The sequence below is a fragment of the Lolium rigidum genome, chromosome 4 (genome assembly GCF_022539505.1).
Source record: "Lolium rigidum isolate FL_2022 chromosome 4, APGP_CSIRO_Lrig_0.1, whole genome shotgun sequence".
NCBI classification, from domain to species: domain Eukaryota; kingdom Viridiplantae; phylum Streptophyta; class Magnoliopsida; order Poales; family Poaceae; genus Lolium; species Lolium rigidum.
This window is the reverse complement of record NC_061511.1, coordinates 16,668,798-16,690,414: the sequence shown is the minus strand read 5'-3', so window position 1 is coordinate 16,690,414 and position 21,617 is coordinate 16,668,798. Positions and strand designations below refer to the sequence as shown.

The 21,617-nt window shown below is 45.5% G+C and overlaps 1 long non-coding RNA gene and 2 pseudogenes across 4 annotated transcripts in view; 2 read left to right on the top strand and 1 right to left on the bottom strand.

The window, feature by feature from the left end:
- Window positions 1–15,664, top strand: part of LOC124706648 — a 60,821-nt gene extending 45,157 nt beyond the window's left edge. Inside the window, exons 1-7 of one of the 4 annotated variants that reach the window (XR_007004506.1) lie at window positions 12,751–12,805; window positions 12,992–13,068; window positions 13,233–13,430; window positions 13,554–13,686; window positions 13,789–14,006; window positions 14,154–14,200; window positions 15,470–15,664. This is a non-coding gene — a long non-coding RNA (uncharacterized LOC124706648). Of the gene's footprint in view, window positions 1–12,750; window positions 12,806–12,991; window positions 13,069–13,232; window positions 13,431–13,533; window positions 13,687–13,788; window positions 14,007–14,153; window positions 14,201–15,469 lie in introns of those variants that run through there. The other 3 variants (XR_007004508.1, XR_007004507.1, XR_007004505.1) reach the window with 3 other exon arrangements.
- Window positions 1–18,429, bottom strand: part of LOC124706647 — a 59,836-nt pseudogene extending 41,407 nt beyond the window's left edge.
- LOC124706643 lies at window positions 7,223–12,545 on the top strand (annotated as a pseudogene).
- Window positions 18,430–21,617: the final 3,188 nt, after the last annotated feature.

Sequence of the window (21,617 nt, the reverse complement as noted above, 5' to 3'; positions counted from 1 at the left end):
TTGGTGAAGATCTTGGCGGGTCTTGGCGCCTCCAGTACCGGCGAGAGGTACTGGCGCTCCGAGACGGTGCCGAGGTAGACGCGGTGGCTGCCGAACTCGATGATGCGGCCGTTCTTGGGGAAGATGCCGCCGTTGGCGAAGCAGCCCGCGTTGTCGTTGATGAAGTCCGTGTCGAGGACGCGGTCGACGAGCGCGGTGACGACACGCTCGCCGTCGATGGTGAGGAGGCCCGCCCGAATATGTACTCCAGCAAGCGCCACTTCATGCCCCACGGTGGGCGCCAACTGTCGTCGTGGCGAACAGACAGATGCCATAGGATGGCTTAGGTTGGGGCCGAATGTGCGCTAGAGGATTCGGGGGAGGGTTTGTGATAAGATTGGACGAACTTCCGGATGCTTTCCTCAAGAACACAACCAAGGGTAGCGAAACAAGAAGAAGAACACAAGGATGAACTCCGCTCTAGATCTTTCTCTTTATTGCTCTTAGCAAATTACAGGTTTGTGGTTACGTGAACGCAGGTGCTAGGTCGTCCCTCGGATCGTGCCCGTAATGGGGCTACCTCCTCTCCTTATATAGGGGAGAGGTGGCTTACGGAGCAAGAAACCCTAATGGCATCTAAATGGCATCTAATGGCATCTTACGAAGCATCTTTGACTAGACAAACTACTTTTACAAAGTCACTTTAGTCAAAAGGGCGTGCGCCGGCTTCTTTAACTACGTAGGCCGACGCCCTCGGCTGCTTTTGGCGTCATCCTCCACCTTTGGCGTCGTGGCTTCGCTTAAAGCTACTTTGCTTAGCTCATACTTGTCTTCTAGCTCCTTAGAGAATCTTTGACCAGCCTTGCCGACGTGCTACGTTGACCCCGGTACCGGTTTTCCGGTACCTTTGCCTGTTATGCCGGTATCTTTTACCGGTATCTTTGATCCGTATCTTTGCTCCGGTATCTTTCTTCCGTTATCTTTTACCGGTATCTTTGCTCCGGTGCCTTTACTCCGGTATACCCCTCATGGTATACCGGATTGTTTCATCCAACACCGTTGAACTCAGCCATCATAATCCGGTTTACTCTTCAATCCAGCATCTTATTCTTTTATCCGGTATCTTTGGTTAGAGACGACCATGCCCGGTATCAATATTAAACCGGTATCTTGATGGCTCATACCATCCGGTTTGGCATGCCTTTGGCATACCGGGGGTCATCCCCCCAACAGATGTCAAAAAAGCGGCATTCAGTATTGGTGATTTGAAGGCCCCGGGGCCTGATGGCCTACACGCAATCTTTTATAAAAGATTCTGGGGTATATGTGGTGATGAGATAACTAAGGAGATTTTGCAAGCGCTAAATACGAGTATTATACCGGAGGGATGGAATGATACTACCGTGGTTCTAATCCCAAAGGTTAATAGTCCGGATTCAATTACACAATTTCGCCCTATTAGCCTCTGTAATGTGATTTATAAGATAATTTCCAAGATGTTGTTGTTGAGGCTGAAGCATATCCTCCCAGAAGTCATCTCTCCTATGCAGAGCGCTTTTGTACCAGGAAGGCTTATCACTGATAATGTTCTCCTAGCCTATGAGAGTATTCATACAATTAAAAACAAAAGAGATGGTGTGAATGGGGTGTGCGCAGTGAAGCTCGATATGCACAAGGCTTATGATCGGGTTGAGTGATATTTCTGGAAAATATGATGAGGAGGTTGGGGTTCGCTGAGAGGTGGATTTCTATAATGATGGCATGTGTCAGATCGGTAAGATATCAAGTAAGGTTTAATTCTGACGAAACTGATATGTTTTCTCCGACTAGAGGTCTTCGACAAGGGGATCCTCTCTCCCCTTATTTGTTCCTTCAGAGGGGTTATCCAGTCTTTTGTTGTATGAAGAAGAAGTTGGTGGCATTACAACAAGATGAACTGGCTAGCATGGTGGAAATTGTGTTACCCAAAAAAAGATGGAGGGATGGGCTTTAGAGATTTTCATTCCTTTAATCTAGCTATGTTGGCTAAACAAGTCTGGAGATTAGTTACTGATAAGGATTCCCTGTGTGCAACTGTGTTACGTGCTAAATACTATCCTCAGGGTGATATCTTGAAGGCGGGACCAAAGTCGGGGTCCTCTTTTACTTGGCAAAGTATAGTGGCTGGCATTGCTACCTTCAAGAGAGGATATATATGGAGAACTGGAACTGGTGAAAATGTTAATATCTACACCGATCCTTGGATACCATCTAGTCCGAACAGGAAAATTTTAACACCTCGCGGACAGGCGGTGCTCACAAAGGTTTCATAACTCCTCGATCCGATCTCAGGCTCCTGGGATTTGGATCTGCTTAAAACCCTATTCTATGATATTGACGTCAACCGAATTCTGGAGATACCTTTAACTAACCAAGGATTTGACGATTTCATTGCTTGGAATTTTAATAGGAACGGGCGTTACTCTGTAAAGTCAGGTTATCATCTTCAATGGAAATTCTCTTTTGGTGAAAGGGCGGGACAATTGGCTCTTCCTGGCTCCTCGGCGACGGGGACGAATCCTGTTTGGAAAGTGGTGTGGGGTTTGAAGCTTCCAAGTAAGATTAAAAAAATTCTATGGCGAGCACTTCATGGAGTTATTCCCCTAAAGTCTATTCTGGTAAATCGCCATATTGGCACTTCTGGTCAATGCCCAATATGCATGCAAGAGGCTGCATCTTCTTTTCCGTTGTGCTACAGCAATGGAACTATGGAGTTCTTTGGGTATTGCTAATACAATTGAGGAAGCTCAACTCATTGATAGGTCAGGTTCCGCTATTCTCGAGCATCTTTTACGTGATGAAGAAAATAAGTTTTCTGGATTTGATAATATTGGACAGAAGGAGGTTATAGGAGTTGCCTGCTGGTATCTCTAGTGGATACGGCGCCGGCGAACTCATGAAGAATCAGTTCCGCCCATGCTGAGGTGTAAAATGTCAATTCTTTCTATTATTTCTAATGCATCAAAGGCGGGATCCAAGCCAGCTGATCGGCCTCGCTGGGAAAAACCAAATTCGGGTCAAACAAAGGTTAATGTTGATGGGTCGTTTCACCAAGATACTCATGCAGGTTCAGTGGCTGCAGTGATCCGTGATTCAAAGGGTAACTTCTTGGCGGCATCTACCACCTTTCTTCCGTCCGTTGCCTCGGCGGCGATGGCGGAAGCTATGGCCATGAGAGAAGGGTTAGCCCTCGCTAATCGTCTCGGATGCAATAATGTGATCATGGAATCAGACTCTACTGAAACTGTTGAAGCCTTTTCAGGAGAAGATGTTTGGTGGGGTGATTCATCTGCTATATTTGCTGATTGTGTGGATCTGGCTTCTCTCATTGATAAGATCTCCTTCAAGTTTAGTCCTAGAGAAGCAAATGAGGTGGCACATGAATTAGCTAGGAATTCTTATGAAACAAATTCGACTTGTAATTGGGCTGATGAGCCTCCTAGCTTTATTTTACCGTTCCTCCTCAACGATGTAACTATTATTTGAACTCGGTGCAGCAAGTTTCTTACGCACTCTTTTCCTTACCAGGGTACCTAAGGGGACTGGAAGGTTTTTAATGAGGCGGCTTGCTTGCGTAATATATGATGTTTCAAAAAAAAAGTGACATCTACAGTGTCCTACGCTCTCTCAGCTCTCAGCGCGTGAAATTAATTGTTCAGCCTTTATATACGGGATTATGCAGCATATCTATACCTAATAATAAAAGCAAAAGAGTTTCTTGTTGGTCCGTTTTTTATTGCCCCTGAAGTTAGCCAGAATTTCACCCACTACCACCGATAAGTTAGATACCCCTTGGCTGCTTCGTGCGTCTAAAAAAATAAATTAGACCCACAGAAAAAATCTCGCGACGCGGGCTGGAGCCTGGAGGAAACGGCGCATCGGGACGTGCCTTTGCGCACGTGTGTCCACGGGGGAACCCTGCACCCGCGGCGAGTCACGCCGCCCGCGCGCATCTTCTCTCCGGTGGATCCCCCACTCCCCGTCCCCTGCAGGACCAGCAGAGCCCTGGCCTTGCCTTCCTCGCGAACGGCAGCGCGCGCCGGTGCCCGTGCGCCAGAATAGACTCCAGGAAGAGGTCAAGGCCCGACCAGACGCGACCCACGCTCGCTCTTCTTCTTCCCACACCGCGGTTCGGCTGCAGTGCCTCCAGATCGCGCTGCACTTTAGCTTATCCATACCACACCTTGCTCCACTGCTGCTACTAGGGGAGTAATTGGAGAGGGAACAAAGGGGAGGAAAAAATTGGACAGACTTAAGGTTGGGGGAACAGACCGGAGGTGAGGTGGGAGGAGGGGGGGTGGAGGAGTTGGACTTCGAACGCCATCGGCCACCCGATCTCAATCTCTTCTCTTCTCTGATACAATTACTCCCTTCAAGAAAGTGAATTTGAGTATGGTGGCCTATTTTTCCCCCTTTTGGTGCTAACCATTAGGTGTGTGGATTCTCGATCTGATGCCAGGTCCGGCGTGATGCCTCCGCGCGTGTGACTGGCAGAACTCCTTCGGCATGTCGCCTCTGTGCGTGACAACGTCGGGAGTGGAAGATCCTCCTCCGGCGTGTCGCCCTCGGGCACAACATCTTCTCATGGACGTTAGTAGAGGAACGAACATATGCTCGCGATTCTAACTGAACGCCTGAACGAGGAGTGGCCTTCTATTTTTTTCAAAACCTCGTACAGAAAAGGACGAGGATAGCTAGCTCATGGATGCTAGCCGTAATGCATACGGTGGATGAATTTAAATATAGGTATCTTGATGTTTTTTTTACATATATCTTAGAAACTCAATTTGGCTTCCGGGTACGTATGATCGCTCTACCCCACCTCTCTCATTCCTCCTTGCTATTTTCATTCCAACTTTAACTTCAACTCACCTTTCTTGGATACATATTTTTCTGTTGCAACTAACGAGGACATGATCGAAGGTGGCATGGATTTCCTAGACCTCGGCCCATAGGCGCGACTGGAGTCCTTGCGGGATGATCACGAAATGTTCTTGCCGTATTCACTTACCGGTGGGAGTGCTTGTAAATACAATACAAATAATATAAAAGATATATCAAATTACTAAAATTAGAAATTAAGATGAAATGACAAACTGAGGTTAGGTTTATCCGATCAACTTTCGGGCAAACTTTGGATCATGCCAACTTTTTCCGTCTAAACTTCGATATTTTTTTCACCCAGTACAACGCACGGGCACTTTTGCTAGTCAGTCCTAACTAAGTTTGTGTCTCAGATTATAACTTTGAAATTTTCCGGAGTTGAGCAATAATCGAGCATTCAAATTCCATTAAACCAAAAAAAAAGGTATACAAGATTTGCGACGCTGTTTCTGAAGAATGAAGAACTGAGTATCGATTCCTTTTCTGTAGTACTTTTCTGACTTTTTGAGACGCAAGACTAGCGCGGGAAGACTCAAGAGTCCCAAAATGTCGGTCCGTTTGCGTCCTTTTAAACTCTCGCCTCTGCTACACCATGTGCATCCTCACGCGAGGAAGTTGCCGTGAAGACCGCGACGCAGCTGCCGCCGCACGAGATCCGAAGCCAAGTTGTGTTTTAGTAATTTCGCGCCACCGGATGCCAATATTCAGACTCAGCTGGAGCGTTCAGTTCGTAGCTTCGTTTCTCGATCTGGCGTTCACATAATTGACTTTGCGTCATTTGAGAGCCCACAGTATTTTTTTTTTTTTTTTTTTTTGACAATAAAACACCTTCTCATTAATAATAGCCAGCAAGCCGCCTCATTAAAAACCTTCCAGCCCCCTTAGGTACCCTGGTAAGGAAAAGAGTGCGAAAGAAACTTGCTGGCATCAAAGATTACATAATAGAAGCATCCTGTGCTAACACACTAAGAAGGAAATCAGGAGGGTCATCGAGCCATACAATCAACTCAGTACCCCCTGAATGTCTAGCTAGTTCGTGTGCAGCCATATTGGCCTCCCTAGGACAATGGGAAAAATGAGCTTCAGTAAAATTACGACACAAGAAGGAGCACTCCTCATAAATGGCAGCCGCTGGACCAAGGGAATTCCCGCCATTTACCATGACGTCAATAACATCCATGCAGTCGGAATTAACCTCGAGTCTGTTGCAGCCAATCTGTCCAGCAAGGATCAGCCCATCCCTAAGAGCTCTAGCTTCAGCTGTAGATGGATCAGAGATAAACGGGATGCCACAGCAACTTGCAGCTATAAACCCACCCACAGTAAATGCAGTCAGCGAATCTAATTTCTGGTTTGAATAATTCGGTTTGTGTGCTCCTTGATCCACCACATGGGATGTCTCCGTGACCGTCAGGACTGCGACTGTATCGGTGAGCATCGCCTCTGGATCAACCACGTTCATCATGCATCTTGCAAGCCACAAGTGGCTAGCTCGTTAAGGACTGTTTTTCAGAGGCATTTGTCGATGGTGTTGCTACTGCTGCAATATTTATTTGCAAGTGCCTCTCCTCATCTTTGGTCCATATATACCTCCCCTTGTAAGAATCACCATCAGCCTGCAATCACCTGCCCTCTCCTTTTTCTCTATCCGCCTCTCGTCTGGCAACCACAGCTTACTTAGTTTCTTTCCATTCAAAAGAAGAAGAAGAAAATCCAGCCATCCACATTCTCAAATACAAAAAAAGAGCTTTACCCCTTTGGTCCCAGGAAAATCGAACAAAAGGACAGCCACCCGCCGATTTCAAAAATAAAAAAAAGGACAGCCACCCGCCGGTAACTGGCAAGATCTTTCATTCGATCTTTCACTGGAGGCAGAGAGGCACTGAAGGAGTCTAGGGTATGTATTTTTCTCATTACACCCTGTTCAAAATTTGCTAAAGACTTGTTGGAGGTCTATGCGTCGAACGGATTTAGGATCAATAACAACTTAACAACAAGAAGAAAAAACTTTAAAACGTGAAATTTCATCTGCCATTTCTTTTTTTACTCCTAGTAACGATAGGTGAATTTTGACTTTGCATAAAAACATAGGATAAGTATATGGAAAAAAAATATATGCACCTAAGTCTTAAAATCTGTTTTCCATTTGCAAAATGTTCAGCGTTTCTAGCTTAATTATTTTTAGTATTTTTAATACGTGGAACCCGATATCTTGCTCCGTCGATACGCCTACAAGCCCGATGAACTGCAATTCAATTCAGGCAGTAAACCCAACTCTCTGTCCCAATGTATTGCTTTGCAGAGCTAGCGGCCACCGCCCATGGAGTCCGCCGCCATCAGGGGGGCCGGATGGGTTGTGGGCAAGGCGCTGAGCCCGCTGTCGGACGGCCTGGTGGAGGCGTGGGCGGCCACCACGGAACTCGAACCCAACATTGAGGCCCTCAAGACGGAGCTCCTCTACGCGCAGGCCATGCTCGAGAACGCCCGCGGCAGGGAGATCCGCAGCCACGCGCTGGGGGAGCTTCTGCTGAAGCTGCGCCGCCTGGCGTACAGCGCCGAGGACGTGCTCGACGAGCTCGACTACTTCCGCATCCAGGACGAGCTCGACGACACCTTCGAGGCCGTCGACGACGTCGGGTGCGGCCGCAACCTCGTCCGCGACGTTCGCCACGCCGCCACTGCCGCCGCCAAGCAGCTCGGTTGCGCCTCGTTCCTGTCAACCGCTCCTGGTTCCAGCGACAGCCGGATTGGTTCCAGTGCCCGTACCACCACCCACGCCACCAAGCGGCTCTGTTGCGCCTCGTGCTTGTCGACTGCTCGCGGTTCAGATGAGGAGTCTGACGACGAGTCCAGCAAATGCGTGCGCCGGCTCGCCTCCCGTGTCTGCACCACCGCCCACGCCGCCAAGAAGGTCTGTTGCGCCTCGCGCTCGTCGACTGCTCATGGTTCCGACGAGGAGTCTGATGAGGAGTCCAGCAAGTGCGTGCGCCGGCTGGCATCCCGTGCTCGCTCCACCGCCCAGGCCTTCGGTAAACGACTTATCTGCTCTTCTCCTACTCTATCTGTTCGGGATGATAGTAAGCTTGTCCCTAGAGTACCAAAGTTGAAATTTGATAGGGTGGACGTCTCTAGAAAAATGAAATGTATTACGGAAGAACTAAAGCCCCTGTGTGCTAAGGTCTCCACCATTCTTGGCCTAGAGTTCTCAGGCTCTGTCGTTGCCAAGCTAGATTTAATGGGTTCTAGCCGCGGCATTAGTAATGCAGCTTCTGCAATTAGGACCATAACCACCTCACAAGCTTTACAGTCAACGATGTATGGGAGGGATCTCCAGAAAAACACTATTGTCGAGGACATTACAAAGGCTGAACACATTCATAGAGGTCTCACTGTTTTTCCTATAGTTGGTCCTGGGGGCATAGGAAAGACAACACTCACTCAGTACATATATAACAGCAAAGAAGTGCAAGATCATTTCCAAATTCGAGTTTGGGTGTGTGTATCTCTCGAATTTAGTGTGTATAAGTTGACACGAGAGATTGTGAGCTCGATACCTAAAGCTGAAGATGAAAAAAATGACAGACCGGATAATGAGGTTCAAAACCTGGACCAACTTCAGAAATTGATTGAAAAAAGACTAAAAAACAGAAGATTTTTACTTGTTTTGGATGATATATGGAAATATGGTAATGAAGATGAGTGGAATAGATTTCTGGTTCCCTTTAAAAAGGTGCAGGGAAACGGAGACACAATTCTAATCACAACCCGATTCCTTGAAGTTGCTGAAATGGTTAAGAAAGGAGATAAACTCTTGCAACTAGAAGGTCTGGAGCCAAAAGAATATCGGAGTCTTTTTCTATCATGTGTTTTTTATGAAAGTAATCAACAATGTAATGATGAAAACTTGCTTGAAATTGGGGAAAAGATTGTGGAAAAATTGAAGGGTTCTCCTCTTGCAGCAAAAACTGTGGGTAGAGTGCTGAGGCATGACCTAACTGTAGATCATTGGACAAGAGTTCTTGAAAGTAGAGAATGGGAATCACAAACCCATGATCATGATATTATGCCCGCATTGAAGCTTAGCTATGACTACCTTCCTTTTCGTCTGCAACAATGTTTTTCCCCTTGTGCATTATTTCCAGAGGATTACAAGTTTGACGATAACGAGCTAATTCACTTCTGGATAGGACTTGACATTTTACATCCAGGTCATATAACCAAAAGAACTGAAGATATAGGGCATCACAACCTGAATGAATTAGTTAATTATGGATTTTTCAAAAAGAAACATACCCTTCTGGTAGACACTACTATACTATGCATGACCTGCTGCATGATTTAGCCTTGAAGGTTTCCTCACAAGAATGTCTGCATATAGCTTCTTCTAGTCCAAGAGCGCTAGAAATTGGACCATCAATCTATCACATGTCCATTAGTTGTGCAGCTAATAGTATGGATGGAGCTGAGGAAGAAAATTTGAAGAAAGGACTAGATAAAATAAGGAACATAATCAAATTTGAGAATCTGCGCACTTTGATGTTGTTTGGAAGTTATGATGCAATGTTTCTTCGCATGTTCAGTGATTTATTTAAAAATGCAAAATCTTTGCGTGTTGTCTTTTTGTCAACAATGTACTACCCTGTGCAGTCTCTATTGCACAACTTCTCCAAACTTGTTCATCTTCGCTACCTGCGACTTGTGTCTCCAAACTATGGCTGTAAAGAACATTTACCAAAAATTATCTCGAGATTCTATCAATTAAGGGTCCTAGACATACAACACTGGTACGGTTCTCATAGTTTGCTTGGAGATATGACGAACCTTGAAAAACTGCGGCATTTTCTATCTCATAATGATGAATTCCACTCAAATATTTTTAATGTGGGAAAACTACATAGCTTACAAGAGCTACAGAGATTTGAAGTTAGAAAAGAAAGTGGTGGTTTTGAATTAAGGGAGCTGGGGAAACTAGAAGAGCTAGGAGGATCACTTGGCATTTATAATCTTGAGAATGCAGTAGTAAATGAGGCACATGAAGCAAAACTATCATACAAAAACCGTTTGCAAAAATTAACACTCAACTGGAATAAAAAAAGGTCTAGCACAAATCCTTCCGCAGAAGATCAAATACTTGAAAGCCTTCGGCCACACAACAATATTCATGAGCTATGCATTGATGGGCATGGAGGCTCTACTTGCCCTACATGGCTAGGTGCAAATTTGTCCACTAGAGGTCTGGAGGCTCTCCGACTTGACAGCACTGAGTGGGAATCCATTCCACCCCTTGGAGAGCTATATCTGGTTCGCGAGACTGGAGAAGAGTATTTCGGTTGCATTAGAGGTCCGAACTTTCATAACTTGAAAAGACTAGAACTCATTGGGTTGCCAAGATTTAAAAGGTGGGTAGCAAATGAATTTTGCCCTTGGTACTTCTCAGTAATAGAAGTCCTCATTGTGAAGGATTGCCCTGAACTAACTAAGCTCCCGTTTTCATCTTATACTACTTGCCACCCTCCGGAAGGAGATTTGAATGTGACTTGGTTTCCTAGACTAAGAGAGATTAAAATAGAGAATTGCCCAGAACTCTTGTCACTGCCTCCTACTCCTTATAGTAGCACTTTGTGCAATGTTACACTGCAACATGTAGGAAGAGGTCTGGAGCTGTTAAGTTACTCAAACAAATCATCCGTCTCTTTGAAAATGAAAGGTAATGATGCTCTGCCAAGCCTAGACGAGACGGTCTTGGCGTTCGATAAGTTAACCCATCTACAAGAATTGAGTTTTGAAAACTGCCCACCTCTGTCTAATAAACACCTTCAAATGCTAACCTCGTTAAAGACCCTCAAAATAAGTAATTCTGGTATTGTGTTTCTGCCGTTAGTAAAAAGTGATGTGAAATGGCAGCTTCCGGTTACCCGTCTTGATATAATAGGGTGGACTGCTAGCGGGCAGGAACTAACACGTCTACTCTCTCATCTCCCTGATCTGTCTCGCCTGCAAATACATAAGTGCGACAAGATAACACGGTTGGACATAGAGGCCGAACATAAACAACCGGTAACATCGCTATCAGTGCCAGCTTCTCCGGTTGTTAAATTGCAGGATCCACAAGGAAGAGGTCAACAACAAGAAGTAGCAGAGGAGGTTGCTGCGGAACAAGAAGGACATGATGGGCTGCTGCTCTTACCAGCCCATCTCTCCGATTCTCTGAAGTATTTTAGTATCGTGAATTGTCCAGAGCTTATCCTGACTGCCCAGACCCGCGGGGCAGGAGGAGGAGGAGGTCTCCAGGCCATGCGCTCCCTCGAGGAAATCGTAGTAGAAAATTGCCCCAAATTCCTCTCCGCCTACAAGGATTCGGATGCCTCTTCCTGTTGCCCTTTCCAATCCTCCTTGCAACGCCTCGTTCTTGAAGATCGTATGGAGGGCATGGACACGCTGGTGCCCCTCTCCAACCTCACCTCTCTCCAGGAATTAAGAGTTACATATTGGGGCCAGCATTTAAGGCACGAGGGCCTGTTGCATCTCCTCACCCAGGGCCAGCTCACCACATTAGAAGTCCGCCATATCCCCAATTTCTTTGCTGGTTGGGACCCCGCGCGAGGGCTGCAGGGTGGAGAAGAGCAGCCATCCTCCAAATTGCAGGAATTCGAGACGGACGACATCGCAGGAGCCCTTGCTCAGCCGATCTGCCGTCTCCTCGCTCCCTCCCTCACCAGATTATCTCTTGAATTCAACAAAGAGGTGGAGCGCTTCACAGAGCAGCAAGAGGAGGCCCTTTCCCTCCTCACCTCCCTCAAGGAGCTCCAATTTCGGTGGTGCAAAAAGCTGCGGTGCCTCCCGTCAGGGCTACGCAAGCTCACCAGCCTCGAGAGATTAGAGATCTATAAGTGTCCAGCCATGCGGTCGCTGCCCAGGAATGACCTCCCGAGTTCCCTGCAAGAGTTAAGTGTCAAGGGCTGCATCAAGCTGCGGTGTCTCCCAGCAGGGCTGCACAAGCTCACCAACCTCAAGAGATTGGAGATCGAGAGTTGTCCAGCCATCCGGTCGCTGCCCAGGAATGGCCTCCCCGGCTCACTGCAAGAGTTGGATGTCAGTGAATGCGAAAACGAGAAGCTAAAACAGCGATGCAGACGGTTAGTGGGGACCATCCCACTAATCAGACTATAAACTAATCCAAGGTAACAAGCGCTTCCTTGTTTTGTTCCCATCCTCAATCCTCACAATTACCCTTGCTTTTTTCATCATACCACACACACAAGTCACCTTCTTTTGTTTGATTTACCTCATTACTTAATAATCTGAACAGTCTGCATTTCTATCTATCCTGCAGGGCTTCTTGGGAGTTGTACATTCTTCTAGCCTTGTAGGACTATCTCCATGGATGCACAGAGTTCACACAGAAGAGGATCTCCTGTGTGGTATCTTCTTCATGTACATAAACCTGGTAAGTACAGCCAAAATGGAACTTCACTCCAGCAAAGAAATATTGGGGAAACCGTGTGATCCACAGTTAATGGCATCACAGAATTTCTCTGTTTTCCTTCCTGGATGAAACCTCTGATGTATTCACCATCTATTTGGCCTTTTGTGCAGCTGTTCTAATGCTTGTTCTAGTGGCCTTGTTGATACGTTGTAATTACACTTCTGCCGTGACTAGTGAAGAGTTGGTGCTCTAGCGTTCCAATTACTGCAGATGTTACTGCTTCGTAAGTTCCAGAATTGAACATAGTTTTCAAATAATATAACACTCTGGTTCCTCAGTTTTCATATATAATGTTGCATTTATTTTTTCAAATCTTTGAAGTATTGATTTCCCTTTCCAGAAAATGGTATGCAGTCTTGGGTATACTTCGTATTGCAACAGATGTGAAAGCTACGCCCTTTAAAGGCTGACCGCTTAGTAAGTTACTGAACTGAACAAAACTTTCAATAGTACTGTTGTTGAAACCACTACTTTATGATCCATTTTGATCTATAAGCTCCATTTTCTTCTTCCGATTTTGATAGCATAAATAGGAATCACCCTAGTTAACTTGTTTTTATCGAAACCTTTGTTAACTTTGGCATTCCCCTTTCATCGGTCCAGGGAACATTGTCAGAAGGTTCACACTCCAAGAGAATGTATCCAAAGACTTCAGAAGATCTCCATTATGACTGCCTAAGGTTAATTTACAAATTTCTTTTTGAGTTTTTCTTCAACAGCGTAGTACAATTCTTGTTCTCTATCTGCATGATCTCAATCAGAACTCACATTTGCCCAGTCTTTTGTTTAGATACTATTGCACTGCACACCTGCAAACTTGCCTAACTTCAATGCCTCCTGGCAGGGCTACACAGGCTTACCGACTTCGACAACTTAAAGGTCATGGTTGTGTGCAGCCTATGCAGTCAGCTGCCCAAGGAGACATCCACAATTCACCAAAAGAGTTAGATGTGAGTTGTCATGGAAATGACGAGGTCAAACAGAAGTAAGAAAAGTTAATGGAAGTCATTCGAAAAGGCGAATACGTACTGACTAAACCAAGGTAAATAAAATATAGACTTGGAGCCTTGGAACTGCTGCCAAAAAAAGTTCATGTTAAACTCATTTGCTGCTCTGCTAATTGATCCTAACATGATATACTTCAGGTTGGTTCATGCTTATCTAGAACTTCATACATGCAATGGTGGATTATTCACTGCATATGAAGCAATCCAGGTTATGGACCAGTCAACCTGCAAAAAGAACGAAGCTTTTGGACCATTCTGCAACGGATCTCAAGTTACCCGATGATGTGCAAGGTAAGTTTTCTGCAAAGACGTCTCTCATGATTTTATTCTCTATGCCTTTCCTCAATAATGGTGCACTTCGGCAAGCTATTAATATATTTGGCATATTTGCAGGCAAGGAAACTGTATGAATCTGCCATTTATCTTGAACCTGAAATTCTAAGAGCTGAACTGGCAAGGGGTGATATGCGTTTTGGTGAATCCTGGAATAATCAAGAATTTTTTCTACTTGAAAGATATTAGAGGCAATAGGCAGATGATTCTCCACTCATCAAGTTAGGTCACCTATTTGCAGTAACAAATCTGCTGTCCCAATATCAATCTGCACTAAGGTAAATGGCTCTTTCCCCTTGTATATTTGAAATCAGGAGATTGTAGGATATAGTGTATTGATTGCTAGTTGAGTCAGAGATGGGTATCATGTACAAATTACAATTTCCAGACGCCTTCATATAGAATTTAAATTGTTGTAATACCAGTGCAGGTTAAGGAATAACTGAAGACAAGAATGCTGGCATGAGCAACGGTATTATTTTTCTCGCTTTATTCAAATGCTTGTTTACCTGAGATCGTGCACAAATTTATTTGGTCACATTCTAGCTCCCATATGTTTAGATTATTATTTTGTCCCACCAGAGCCATACGCAACAAAAACTGAACCATCATTTGTGCAATCTGAATATTTAGTGAGCTTTGTTAATTATGTATCCATCTAGTCAGAAGCTCTTGAAAGCCAGTCACTCTTTTTGTATCCTTCAATTGCTACCCTCTGACACTCGTCATCACAATTCATGCATTGCAATCTCGCATAAGCCACTTGTACCATTCTGACGCCGGTGTATCCATTCTCTTTGTATAAGTCACTTCATTCATTTGTGCATCAGTGTCAGCCTATTATATAGGGTTTGCACACTTGTTATTTTCCGATAAAACTCAGTGGGAGAGTTCATTTTATGGTGTCCAGTCCCTTGGAAACAGAGTCATCCAATAGTTTAAAGCTCTTGAAAGCCAATCATTTCTTTTGTATCATTCCATTGACTCCTTGGATCAATCCATTGGTCTATCCATTAGACTATTACGTAGATTTTGCATATTGTTCCTCTTTGATATATTCATGAGGATATATCATTGATGGCACTCATCATGCATCGAATTACTCCTAGCAGTCATTTGTAAATGGAGCCTGCCATATGTCGGCAACTCTAAATATATACTAAACAGAAAAGAAAAAAAGAAACAATGCTGGCATCTAGAGGAAAAAGAGAAAGAAAAAAGAAAAAGAAAGAAAGAAAAAAAGAGAAGTGTGCTGCCAACCAAGAACCAAAAGAAAACCAAAAGAGAGTGTGCCGGCAATTATGTTTTAAGAGGCTCTTATATTTCATTTAGTGGGAGGACTTACACATACTTTACTTTTGCAATCATCAGCTGATGCCTACTCTTCATGTTGTATCCATGTCATCAATAGTTTCTCGACATCAATTGTTCCACTCAGATCATTCTTTTCCTCTTGACATCTTTTCCATCATTCTTCCTGTGACTGGAATCATGAGGTTTCACTTTACTGGTTTCGGATACTTATTTAACTTTGCAATAACTGAAATTCAGATTTGCTTACTCCATTTACCCCACCAAACCACAGATAAGACTCCACATATGTATATGTTTTTACTTTTTAGTGGTAGGGAGATCTTGGCCAATGGCCAGTGAGGATCCAGATACGAGTGACTGAGAGAAATGATCACGTGTGAGGGCATAAGGATGTGACCATGAAATTTTGTGCATTATCTGTTGTAAGCTTGTAGGTTTGCAAAGCTGGAGAACAACTAGAGACCCTTCACTAGTTCACTGTACGCTCTTCATCTGCTTCGCTTCGTCAAGTCAGTTGCATCTCATGAAAAGGTTTAAAGTCCCACTTCACGACAGAGGAAGCCACACAACCAAGTTTCCAGGATTCTAAAAATATCAGAAGATTGACCAATTATATTAGTTGACCCTAAGGGTTTGATGAGCCTCTTCTCTACTGAGTAGTCAGATGGTGATATAGTTTTAGTCCATAAATTCGAGTTGTGTAATCTTCCATCCTGTATCAAACTATTTGTAATCGAAGAGGGAATTTTAGCGAAGAGAATTTTACTATTTATGCAAAGATTGCTATCTTACTTCATGTTCGTTAAAGGCGATATTAACTAAGTGCTGAGGAGCTCCTGCGTGTAACAATCTCAGAAACTTGGAGACATGGAGCTTGGTATCTGATGAAAGGGATGAAATGTGATAATCAGATCGGTGGTTTCCTTCAGCTGCGTGGAAAAGCTTCTCTCCCAAGCTGGGATCACTGTATCTCAGTTTGTGAAATTCTTTTGGAACCTTGATGTAGATCACACATTCTTTTAAAAAAAACTCACTAAAGTATGAAATGCATTTTTTTCTTCTCGAAAACAGGAACCATAGAAGTTACGAGAGCCAAACCAGTGTAGCATGGGAGTTCTTAAAGAAGTTTAGATTATTACAGGAAAATCTGCAGAACAATGGTACTACTCTGGTTATTAACTCGGTAAGGAGTAACATGATGATTCCCTAGATATTAAATAAGTGTTCTTAAATGATGATTTGCTTTGCTGAAGCAAGGACAATTAATAGTAAACAGAAGGTTGGACATTGCCATTTGCAAGGCATAGAACTGCTACAAGATTGACTATGCCCTTCAGGTGGTATATGAACAATGTTTTTATTAATGGCACATGGTGAAAAAATCAAAGCGGAAATGCTGGTGGAACTGGATACATATTTATCACCAATATTTCATTTGTAGATGAGGATCGTACATATTCTATGCGGGCAGCGCTGCAAGAAAAGCTGAATATATAGTTGTCCTAGTTCTTCTTTGGGTATTCTCTTGCACCAAATATTGTAGATCCAACTCTGACATTTGTGCTGCACAAACACACAAAAAAAGTATTGAGTCATTAGCCACTAGTCATTCAGCTTTTGTGTCTCTTAGTTCTCTTCTTGTAATCTGTTCCTTACCGCTTGCTCAAAATCCGCAGACATGCCCATAGACAGCTCACACTGTTCTTCTGGTATTCCAAGCTCATCACATACCTCGTTCCGGCAGCTAGCGAGTGCCTAAGGGATCAACAAACATCATACCTTAGCACTATGAAGCAGATCATTCCCAAATAAGTTTGTGTCTCAGATTATAACCTTAAAATTCTCCGGAGTTGAGGAATAATCAAGCATGCCAATTGTCATCAAACCGGAAAATACAAGATTTGGGCAGCTTAACTTGACATGTTTTGCTAATCCCGCACACCCTGAAGGATCCACTCCAAATTTGGCTGCAAAAGGGCAATAGAGCTTGAGAACTAGAGATATTCACTGTGGCAATGCTAATACAAGAATAATATGATATCACACAAAAAAAATTGATCACTTACAAACACTTAACAGTAGCTACAAACAATGTGTTGAGTACAAATGTTGAAAGGTAAGGACCACATGCACTCCACACACTAAGAAGTTCATACCATGCAATTGTATTGAAAAAGAGAACAAGAGTACCCACATTCTTCTCCACTTGTGTTGACTTGGACCAAGACCTTAAGAGGTTTTCTCCCAAATCAGCTACCACTCGATCAAGACGATTAGCAATCTGAAAGAAGAAACATTACCTTCAGCCTTCTTACTTATGCAAGATCGACAATTCAATCTGGTAACAAGACAAACACAGTAACAATGCAAATTTTATTTCCTAAGGCGTAACTCCTAAGTGACACAATAAAATATCATTATGTGAAATATTATAAAGTACAAACATGGTTGTTACGGAGGCTGACCTATGAGAAATAGCAAGTTCGATGAGACTATTGATATAATTTTATCTTCACCAAGCAAGAGATACGCTATGAGAAGGCAGCCAAAATAATGCAGCTACTGATGACTGATTGCCTTAAAGGAATAAAGGTTACTATTTCGTGAAACTAGGAGCAATTGCAGAGTAAACCACAAGGAAAATATTAAGTAGATCATATACCTTCTCATCATCTACGCTCTCAACCATGTCAAGATTTGGCACACCAGCTGCAGGTTAAGAAGAAAACAAAAAATGCTCATCAGAAAAACCTAAGCAACTGGTGGTAGATATTTGAGAGCACTTATCTCTGGCAGAATAGCCAAACAAGAATATGTGCACTAACCTAGGAGGGCTTTGGCTTTGTTGCTTTGCAGGTTCCCAATGAAATGCCACTCAATATCCTCGGGGAGCTGCAACAAGAAGAACGCTTGCTTAGACAACTAAGCGATTTGAACTAGCACGAAGCACGCCCGGTAAAATGCACAATATTGAGTTGTGTTGCTGTTGCGCGGGGTCAAATCAAGAGTGAGCTGACCTCCCCAACCCAAATGTTAATTACATATCGTGTAGGTTTCGTAACTACTGGATGGGTTTCATTAGCCATTCATGTTTCAGTCAGCAGTTTATTCACACAACCAGGAAGGGGGCAAAAGTTTCAAGCATTTTTTCGTGGGGGCGATAACCTGGGGGGCCTTGTCGATGAGCTCCTGCACGTAGTTCTCGCCGAAGCAGCGGTGGCCGGCGTCGTACACGCCGCGGATGACGCCCACGGGCTTCGTCTTGCTCACGGCCACCACGCGCACGGACTCCGGCGCGCGCCCCGACCGCGCCGCCGCCTGCTGCCCGCGAGACAGCACCGACCGGAGCGCGGCCGCCGCGCCCTCCACCGCCGCCACGGACGCCATCGCCGGCGCCGCTGATCCGCCGCCCTCCTCCGTGGCCGCTGCCGCCGGCGCCGTGATTGGTGGGAGCCGCCTCCTGTGCGTTAAAGCCGTGCGGGTTGTGTGTGATTGATTTGTTTTGCCTGATCTAATTTCTGAGGAAACGAGTGCTAGTCTCGGGCAAGTGCCGGATCGAACGGGGCTCGCATGAGATCCTCTAACGTAAAGATGAAAAACTGCAGAGGGACGTAGTGAATCTTGTTCGTCCATTCACCATCTGATGGGAGCTGGTCCAATAGCAGGGAATACACCGCAGCAGCCCAAAGCCCAAGTAAGAGCATCTCTAGCAGATACGCCAACCCGCAAACTGCAAACACGCGGATGCAGGCCGAGAAAAACGGGATTTGCGGTCCAAAAAAAACCCGGACGGAGCAGACCCCGCATGCGCAAAGTGCATAACAGCACTACGGAGTCGCCATCGCCGTCGACCGCCCAGCTCCGTCTCCCGGCCGCATCTCGCGGGAGGCGTGCGTCTGCGTCTCCACCTCTTCATCCTCCGACGATTCCGCGAGATGCGGCCGCTTCCTCACAGAGGGTGCCGCCGCGCCATTGCTAGATGATCACTGATGACTTCGTTACTGGCTTGTAGCTGAAATATTTTAGTTTTTGCTAGATGTCATGCAGTCCCTGATGTCATGGAAATGTGTGGCCGGCGATGCGGCGATCGTCTTATCACTTGCTAGCACAATTTTTTTGTAGCCGACCTTCTGAAGATTTCGGTTTGTAAATGTTTGTCACTGGCAAGGAATTTGAGAACTGCTGTGCAGAAACCTTGTGGAGCTGAGTTTATAATATAAAAAACTTTTTTGCTCTTTGTTTTCTTGCTCCAGTGTTGGGATTAAGTCACACCGTGTACATTTACTAGTTCTGACCGTGTGTTTGTGACTTTGTGTTACAGTTCCCATTTAGTTCAGCCCAACCACTTCGTTCAATTCAGTTAGGAGTAACAACTGGCATTGAGTAAAGTTCTTGCAGTTTCATATCCAGTTAACAACAGAGAATAAGTTCAGACACTTTCTGCACTTTGCAACTTTTGGCACTGCTGTTTGCGCTCGGCGACCCAATTCCAAACTCAGCTGAAGATGGCGTTCCTGGACTCGCCATCCTCTCCTTGGAGGACACGTCCATCATTGGCAATGGCGGCCTACATTGCCTAGATACGGTGATACGGATACGGATACGGATACCGCGATACAGCAATACGGCGATTTTTCAAAAACACGGATATGGGAATACGTTTGTATATATGTAATAAATATTAATAATATATATATATATATATATTACTGATTTTTGTACGAGAAGAAGAATTACTATCCAGGTTCGAGTCGCGGTCTCCTCACATTGCACTACGTGAGGGTAAGGCTTGCCACTAACACCTTCCCCAGATCCCGCACAGTGCGGGAGCTCTCAGCACTGGGTACGTCCTTTTTTAATAAGAATTACTATATGGGAGTATAGAATTCTAGATGTATATCCGGACATTCCAATTCAATTGAGGTGTTCTATACTTCTTTGTTCTATCCCATTCAATCGAGTGAACTAGATTCCAGATTTATCTACAAAAACAAGATTCTAGCATTCTTCTCTCGTCTAATACATGTTGGTGGTTCATCTGCACAGTGCAGCGGCGGACTGCTTTGGCGGAATTGAGCAAGCCAGCAAAATTAATTCGGACAGAATGTCAGGACAAAGAAGAAACAGAGAAGAGAAGATCAGAGGAGGTGAAACGGACCTGCACAGTGCAGCGTCGGGCGGCGGAGGGTCTGCTCAGTGGCTGGACCATTCCTCCGGCGAGGCGGCGCAGCAGCACAGGTGGCCGGAGATCTCCTGTAGTGTGGTGGCGCGTGACAGCGACGCCCAGGTCCTGGGCTCGGGAGGTGAGCAGACGAAAGGGGAATGGGATGGGTCGCTGTATAAGGGCATCCCCACTCGTCTTCCAGACGAGGCCCCGACGACGTTTTTTCCATCCGGACGGCGAAATTCGCCCAATCGCGCCCCCGGTTCCTCGTTTTCGTTCGGATTTGGCCATTCATCCATCCGCTGAGCCACACCAACCTCGGTCCCCCGGGGATCTATCGGGGAGTCCGGACGAAAAGCGGGGAAGGGCCCGATCTGTCGGCGACTCGACACACGAACCCCACCGCCACCTCAAAATCTCCCCCACCCCTCGTATCTCTCTCGCCGCCGGCACCACCCCGCCGGCTTGTTGCCCAGATTCCGCCGTCCCTCCTTCCCCACCTGCCTATATTCCGCCGCCTTTCGACGACGGCCTCTGGCTGCTCCTCCGCCGTCGTATTTTTCGATGACAGCCTACTCCTCGTCGTTCAGGGCTCGAGTTGCCTCGATCACGCCCGTCAGGTGTTCGTCCATTTGCCTCGCCGGCCATGGACTCGGACGAAGAGGAGGAGCAGATGTTCGTCGAGCTTATGCGAGAAGAGATGGCAGCCGCCGCCCAAGACGAGGAGCATATGATGATTCTCGGTTGCTTATCAAGCATGTACGCCGGGGTGGCAACTGGTCGACGTGGTGGGTCGGCACCAGGTCGCCGGAAGTGCAAGCCGAGACAACGAATGGAGGGCTACTACATGTTGTGCGCCGACTACTTTGCCGATAATCCATTGCACGGTGAGACTGTTTTCAGGCGTCGTTTCAGGATGAGCAGAAAGCTATTTCTGCAAATTGTGTATGCCATCCAAGACTTTGACCCCTACTTCAGATGCAAGGCGGATTGCATTGGCTTGGTTGGATTTTCATCACTGCAGAAGTGCACAGTGGCTATGAGGATGCTGGCGTATGGAGCTCCCGGTGATGGTGCAGATGACTATCTTCGGATGGCGGAGTCCACCGCCCTTGATTGTTTCTACCGGTTCCGCAGGGCCATCATAGCAGGTGTTCGGGGACTTTTACTTGAGATCACCCACTGTCGAAGACACTCAGAGGATCCTTGCAACAAATGAAGCTAGGGGTTTTCCAGGGATGCTTGGAAGCATTGACTGCATGCATTGGAAATGGAAGAACTATTCGTTTGCGTGGCAGGGAATGTACAAGGGTCACAAAAACGGCTGCACTGTGATACTTGAAGTAGTGGCTACCCATGATCTCTGGATTTGGCACTCTTTCTTTGGTATGCCTGGATCCAACAATGATAT